We start from the raw sequence: 8,332 nt of genomic DNA, 5'->3' as shown, positions 1-8,332 counted from the left end.
CCCTTTAAAAAAGGATGATGGGGCTTCCCTGGTGGCGCAGTGGTTGAGAATCTGCCTGCCAATGCAGGGGACACGGGTTCGAGCCCTGGTCAGGGAAGATCCCACATGCCGCGGAGCCACTAGGCCCGTGAGCCACAATTACTGAGCCTGCGCGTCTGGAGCTTGTGCTCCGCAACGGGAGAGGCCGCGATAGTGAGAGGCCCGCGCACCGCGATGAAGAGTGGCTCCCGCTTGCCACAACTAGAGAAAGCCCTCGCACAGAAACGAAGACCCAACACAGCCAAAAGTAAATAAATAAATAATTCTTTTTAAAAAACAAATAAATAAATAAATACTTTAAAAAAAAAAAAAAGGATGATGTTAATTATTTTCTCTTGATAAGAATAATGAAAAATTTGGGCCATGTGTTAAAATGTTAGGAGGAAAATGTAAATGACCCATGATACCACTACCTAGAAGTGATCACTGTTTACTGCTTCCATCTTTTATTTTTATATGTGTCTAGATACACATATATGTGTATGTGTGTGTATATATATATATATATATATATATATATATATATGAATAACTGGATTCATATGTGTATATCTGTTTACTACTTTTTTCATGTGATATTATATTTTTATTATATCATTAAAATTCATTAAATTTACTTTTCTGTACCCCGTGACCTAGAAGTAACAAAGGGAATACTTACTCTAAGACCCCTATAATCCTAACTGATAGATACATTGCATTTAAAGCATGACAATGTTGTGTCTCTCCCATAGAGCTGATTTTCACTGACTATTCTGAATAAGTTGATTATATTGTCTGGTCTCCAATTTGCTGCAACTAAATCTTAGATGCTCCCCCATTCTAGCATTCTTGTTAGAAAATTGCTGTCTTAGAGAAGCTTGGAATGTATGAAGTGGTCCCCAACACAGTTGCTATATAAGGGCTATGAGAGAACAGAATTTAATGGCAAGTTTCTCCATGGGCCAGGGTATAAAGATGGTTTGAAACCAAAGTTGGGGAATGATAAGCATGCGTGATGGAATGGCATTCCTCTTCTCTCTTTCTAAAAGCAGCCTGGCTTCAGGAGAATGAGCGTTGGGTTTCACGTGGTCTTGCAAATGCAGGTCTAACTTTGGCTCACCCTTTCCATGTGCCCACCAGTATCTGTGCACCAAGTGACACAAGGACTGTGGAAAGCAGATGGAACATTACAGAGGAGATAATCCTGGAAATTCTAAAAGGCAGACAGGGTCAAACGATGGAAAGCATTCTTGGGAAGCCAGTGTTTATCCAGCTCACAGTAATCAAGAAATCAACGCAAATCCATGCAGCATGACAAAATGTGCATTTCCTATAAGTTACTCCTTGGCCCTCCCCAGTTAAGTCACCACTATGCAGTATCTCAGCCAAATGGATTTGAGTTCCAAATTAGGTTCTTAAAACTCAGATTAGTTCCAACTTAGGCTCTTGAAATTTATAGTAGAAACAATAGTCTTAAAATCTAACACTTTTGATTTACAACAGCCAGGATTTTTGAAAGAAAAAGGAATTTCAAGTTTCCAAAGACTCTCCCCCCATAAGATCAATGCACAAAGTTTATGTCGTAAGCAAGATATTAGAAAGAAATCAGAAGAATAACTACAAACCTCTACTTCCTGCAGATTAAAGATTGTTCAGATTTTTTCAAAACCATTTTTATTAAAAATAAAAAGATATAAAAAGATTTGGATGATAGTGAGTTCCTAAAAGGGGCACAAAAGTGTCTGACAGTGAGCAAAGAGCTGTAGAGGGCTGTGGTGCAGAACCAGGTGGCTGGAGAGTGGCTGCAAGGACGTTGATGACCCCAGAGCAGATGGAATGCATCGCACCGCGGTTACACCTCTCTTCAGGGAGGTGAGCATGGGCTAAATGCCTCCTCTTGATGGCAAGAAGAATGCCCAAGAAGTCTGGAGATGACACTATGGTGAGAAGGAAATGTGTGAAGATACCCTGAACTGAGTGAAACCTAAAATGCCAAAAAAAACGCTGAAATGACTGAGTTTACCTGGAGCTGAACTTGATTGCTTTTCTGCCATCAAGTGGAATGAGAACTCAAATGTAATTATGTTACAGGAAATAAAGTTCAGTCACTTGCTCACTGGAGTTTGGTAGCCTGTGAAAATCTTGCCCACCAAACTCCGAGAAGTGACCTGAGGGAATTTATTATAAGTCTGTAGGTGGGTGTCTCATGGAATCCAAGGGAAAATGTGTGAGCTGGGCTCAGAAAATACTAGAACCAAGTACTGGAAAACCACTGGGGTCTCTTCTCGGCTCTCATTGCTGCTTCTTTCTGCACGTCTACTTCCATCTTCTCTCTCTGAGGACCAACTTCCTGCACTCCCCCATCCATATGCCAGAATATAGTGGCATCAAGATCCTAAATTACGTGACACAGTTCTAACCACATACAGATTCTAACTTTCTGTCTCTTGGTCTCAATTCCAAATTCTTACACAAGAATCTGATTGGCCCACTTTAGTCCCATGTCTGTCTCCCTCAATTCAATCAGCAATGACCTGAAGGCCGTGCCTGTGGTACAAACATGACTGCTGTGGTCCATCACCCTGGTTCAGGGTGCAGTCCTCAGGGAGCTGGAAATGGCTGTGAGCTGGGAAGACAGGATGATGACTCATTCACTGTGAGGCTTGTGCCTCACTTCTCCCATCTACAAAGGAGGAGGAATAATATCTATAATATCCCTACTTCTAAATGAAGGCAAAGAGAGCTAACATTATTAACTTCTCTCCAGGTGCCAGACATTGTAGTAAGTTAACCAGGTTATCCTAGCTCGTCCTAAGAACAACCTAAGAGATGGGCATTTTAATTTCCATCTTTACAGATAAGGAAATTGATGTTCACAGAGGTTAAATCTCATAGCTAGTAAGGGGCAGAGCTCAGATCTGAGCCCAGACAGAACCAGTGCCGCAGCGGAGGAAAGAGCTATTTATTAAGATTGAGATAATGTCTGAAAGCTGCGCATTACGTTCTCAGCTATTAATAAATTGCCTGGGACAGGATCTTGCATGGAGTAAATGCTCAGAATTAAACGTCTCATTAATAAGAGCACCTGACTCTTCAGTTGCAGCAGACGTCTTATCATCATGAAGTGTTTGGCTCACATTAACCCACCAAACACCTCTACAAAGTGGGAACCCATCTGCCTTAAGAGATTTCTACCAAGACACAGTTTTATTAAAAATGGAAAGGGAGATGAAAACAGAAGCCAATACCGATTTTAATTGTAATTGACCTTCAGCCACCATTTGGTGCAATGGATCAGATTGCTTCTAAAGCTTCCATTGCTGCGTCATGTTGAGGTGTGAATTTGCCTTCTTAGGGGCCTGTTGTCATAGAGTCTTTAGAATGTATCCATGTGCTCTGATCTTTTGACCTCCTGAAGCTAAATAGAACTCTTTTTGATTGGTGCTGAGCTCACACGAAGCCCAGACTCTGCTTGTAAATGTTTGCCAAATGAAAGATTTGTCAACAGGTAATGATTAAATCACCTACTGTATTCTCAGCCCTGAGAATATTAAACCTCTAAGGTACAATCCATACCTCTGAGAGTAAACAATCTTTTCTGTGCAATCAAAAACCTAAGAACTTAGTTATTGGAGAAAGGCAACTCAAAACCACCTTGAGATTCCCTCTTCATACTCACTAGGTTAGCTGTAGTCAAAAAACGGAAAAGAAATGTTGGCCAGGATGTGGAGAAATTATAACCCTCATCATGTAACCCTGGTGAGAATGTAAAATGGTACGGCCGCTCTGGAAAACATTTTGGCAGTTTCTTAATAAGTTAAACATAGAATTATCATATGACCCAGCAATTCCATTCCTGGGTGTATACCCAAAAGAATTGAAAACAGGTGTTCAAACAAGAGCTCATACACAAATATTCACAGCAGCACTATTCACAATAGCCAAAAGGTGGAAACAACCCAAATGTCCATCAGCTGATGAATGCGTAAAAAAATGTGGCATATCTGTACTAAATGGAAGAAACCAGACACGAAAGACCACACATATTATATGATGCCATTTCTATGAAATCTCCAGATTTATTTCTCTATGTATATAATATAAATATTTATTTATAAATAACTATAAGAGGTTTGACCAGAAATGAGGGTATCAGTATGAAATGCCTTGTGATTCTACCTGGGCATTCCGTCAGATGGCCTTTCTTCTAAGAGGTGGGATCAGAACATATTAGCTTGGGAGCTGCTGTTGGAAATTGATCCATCTGGTTTTCTAATTGAGTTCAGAAAAGAAATACCACCAGATCCACATATTGATATATCAGAATCCTCATTGCCAAATATATATAAATCATACAAGACCCTAAAACTATTTATGTTATACTTTTGGTTACACTTCCCACTGTGTTTTTTTTCCTACTGCGTTTTTAAAATGGTGTTATTATGACTCATGCTCAGTTTCCTATACTCTATGAATCCATCCCCTTCCAAGAAGTTTTTTTCTTTTAACTCATGTTTATCTATCTAAAAGCCTTATAGTTGTAAAGTTCTTTCTTTTTCCTTTTTAAAAAATTGAGATATAATTGACATATAACATTATATTAGTTTTCAGTGTACAACATAATTATTTGATTTCTGTATATACAAGTATTGTGAAAAGATCACCACAATAAGTCTGGTGAATATCCTTCACCACATGTAGCTACAATTTGTGTGTGTGTGTGTGTAATGAGAACTTTTAAGCTCTACTCTCTTAGCAGCTTTCAAATATACAATACAGTATTATTAACTGAAGCCACCATGCTGTACATCTCCAGGACTTATTTATTTTATAACTGGAAGTTTGTACTTTTGACCACACTTTGACCCATTTCACACACTCCCCGCCCCCCCACCCCCACCCCTGGCAACCACCAATCTGTTCTCAGTATCTATGAGCCGTTTTACTTGTTTTCTTGATTCAGCATATTAGTGAGATCATATGGAATTTGTCTTTCTCTGTCTGTCTTATTTCACTTAGCATAATGTCCTCAAGGTCCATCCATGTGGTCAAAAGTGGCAAGAGGTCCTTCTTTTTCATGGCTGAATAAAATTCCATTGTGTGTGTATATACGTCTGTGTGTGTATGACATCTTCTTTATCCATTCATCCATTGATGGACACTTAGACTGCTTCCATGTCTTAGCTATTATAAATAATGCTGCAATGAACATGAGGGTTCATATATCTTTTCAAGTTAGTATTTTCATTTTCTTCAGATAAATACCCAGAAATGGAGTTGCTGGATCATATGGTAGTTCTATTTTTAATTTTTTAAGGAACTTACATGCTGTTTTCCATAGTGGCTGCACCAATTTACATTCCCACCAACAGTGTACAAAAGTTCCTTTTTCTCCACATCCTCTCCGACATTTGTTATTTCTTGTTGAGTTCTTCTTTCTTAACAATAGTACCTTGCACTTGTCTGTAAAAAAAAATTACCCTAACTGTTGAAATAGATACCTTTGGGGGTGTCTTCCCGGTTCAGTACCCCCATTTCATTGACAACATCTCCATCTCCATGAGGCAACCATGTTTATGATTGATGACCCTGCTTTGCTGGCCACAAATGGACACCTGACCTGAGGTGAGGCACTCAGACTTGGAGGTGAGATTCAGGGATGATTGTGCCTTTTAGCTGGAATGAGGGTTATGGAAACTGAAGAGCAGAAGCTGCCATCATGGAAAGCTATTCTCATCCACATGCCGGGAGAAGCAGAGAAAATAGACATTTAAAGAGGAGAACGGAAAAAATAAAAAAAGAAAGAGGAGAACGGAACTGATGTGCAAAATAAAGGGAAAAGGGGAAAAAAATGATCTGGTTAGAGAGAGAGAGAGAGCAAGAGGGAGGTAGGAAGGGAGAGGGAGAGACAGAGACTGAGACAGAGACTGAGAGAAAATAATAGTTCCTGGTAGTTTTCTAGTTCCTGCTGCTTGGCTTTCGTGACGTCCACTTCTGTCCTTGGGTTCTGTGAGATACTCTGGATTTTTGTACAAAGCTCTCCTGACTTATTTTTCTTTTGCTTAACCTAGCTTGAATAAGTTTCTGTTATTGACTAGGACTGCTAGAACTTACTTCTACATCTTGTTTTGAGCCCCCAAACAGACAAATAAACCTTGATTCTTTCTGAATTAATGAAACACATTTATAGACATTTAAATCTGGAATCATCTAATCCAACCCATTCATTCTATACCACAAAATACTGGTGTCTGAGGAAGTGAAATTGCCTGCCCAAGGTCACACAGTTAGGAGGTGGCAGAGCCAGAAGCAAAACCAAGGTATTTTGAATATCAGTCTAGTGTTCTTTCCGCTAAACAAGGCTGCCTTTTCTTTTTTTTTAATAACTTTTTTGTCTTATTCTGCCTTTCACATATGACAGTCCCAAACCCAACACTTGGTTTTTCTTTTCTGACTTTCTTATTCTTTCAACATCTATGTCAACACACTTCCTCCCAATAGCATATGCAATTTGATCCGCATCTGGTGGGTACACATAGGCCCTCAAAGATCCTGGCTCTGCAGCATGGGAACCTGAGTCCTTCCTTTCAACTGCACCCATGTCTGTCTGTTCTGGAGCTCTGCCTTGGTCCCATCACCCCTGAGGTGTCCTGAGGCTAGGAACGCCAAACACGTTATGTGCCAACTCTGAATAAATACGGGGAGCTGCTTGGAGCCCAGAGTGGAGGGTAAGAAGGCAGGTTGTGTCTGGATTCCATTACAAAGAATGCTGTGCTCAACTGGCAGTGTCTGCCATGGCAACACCCACTAGACATGTCTGGATTGGGGACATTGGGGGAAGAGGCTACACACTGGCCACAGCTTCAGAAAGGGACAAGACGTACGTTCCATCCTTGCCTTAGGTGGTTGTTCTGTTTCCCAGGCCACATTGCCTCAGTGGTCAGGTGGCTGAGGAGGTAGTCTGAAGGCCACGAAGCTACAAGTGGCTTCCTTGGACCCTGGACGAGAGAGCATGAGCCCCAAGCTAGAGGGAGCTTGGAAAGGCAGCCCCTGCAGGGCCCTACAGCGGTCTACATGCTGCAGGCCACGCTGGCATTAGCTCCTTGTCCTCTGGAGTTGGTTTCATCTAGGCAAAGCCAGCTGGCTGGCTGTCAAAGAGTCAGATGCAACTCGGGGGTAAAAACACTTTTCCACAGCACTTACACAGAAATAACCTTAATCTCTGGGTAAACTTTCCAAGCTAAAAAGCTTTCTCTTCTACATGCTACCGAGAAATCAAAATAGAGTAAAAGGACAGTCTTACTTTAATCAAGTTCCAGAATGAGGACATACAGCTTTGAAAAGCACTGTCTCAAGCAGAAGACCTAAGGATGTGTGTAAGAGAATATTTCTAGAAAATGCCAAAGGCACCAAACATAATCCCAACTTTGCCTTCTGCTTCTCCTCGGTGCTACTCCGTACCCCAGATGGGGAGGCTACTTTGTTCAGCTAACTTTAGGAATGTCATAGTGCTCCGTGAGCGTGTCCAGGCGTCTGTTGAAGTCTTCTACTCTCTGCTTGTGGGTTTTGGATGCTTTCTTCAGGATCCTTTCCATTTGCCATTTCTCCTGCTTCTTCTCAGAGGCCACCTGCGCCAGTGTCTGCTTGTCCAGGCTGCGCCACTTCTCTTCCTCGTTTCTGCTCGTTCCCATCACTTACAGGAGTTTCGCCTTGTCCTTGTTCTTTTTCTTCTTCCACTTAGTCACTCTGAGCTCTGCGACGCCTTTCAGCTTCAGGGGCTCCTTTTGGACCTGCTCGTAGGCTTCCATGGCGCCCTGCTGAAGTTTCAAGACTGCCTTTTCATGAAAACAGTGAGCATCATGCTTGGGGCAGAGAACACCTGCTCCCTATTCTAAATGATCACAGGGGTGGGCAGGTGGTCCAGGCTGAGCATTTGGAGTATGCCAGACCTCTGGACTCAGCTCTTGGCCCAGGGATGGGCTTCTGCTCCAAGTAGAGCTACTTAAGGACCTTTTAGGGAGAATAATCAGATACTGAAAGCGATGACCTGAATCTCCATTTTCTGAGCTGTGAGACACTAAGGATCATGTGAGCTTAGTGCTGCTAGGGACTTTCTTTTCATCACGAGAAGGCAGATGGCTCTGAAGAACAAGGCCAGCTCAGAGGAAAACAGAACCAAGAGATGAAAAGAGACAGATGCCCAGTAACTTTATTTGAGCAGCTAGAGTCAACCATGCCAAAGTTATTCAATTCCTAAACTTCTCAGTTACCGGACCCTGTGTATTTCCTTTTTGCTTAAGCTGGTTTGGCT

At 41.6% G+C, this 8,332-nt stretch overlaps 1 pseudogene; it reads right to left on the bottom strand.

Annotated features, from left to right (window-relative positions):
* Window positions 1-7,496: 7,496 nt before the first annotated feature.
* Window positions 7,497-7,829, bottom strand: LOC132371474 (protein FAM32A-like; annotated as a pseudogene).
* Window positions 7,830-8,332: the final 503 nt, after the last annotated feature.

Source organism: Balaenoptera ricei, chromosome 9 (assembly GCF_028023285.1).
Source record: "Balaenoptera ricei isolate mBalRic1 chromosome 9, mBalRic1.hap2, whole genome shotgun sequence".
Lineage (NCBI taxonomy): Eukaryota > Metazoa > Chordata > Mammalia > Artiodactyla > Balaenopteridae > Balaenoptera > Balaenoptera ricei.
Note: the sequence above shows the minus strand (reverse complement) of the source record. Positions and strands in the feature narration are given on the sequence as shown.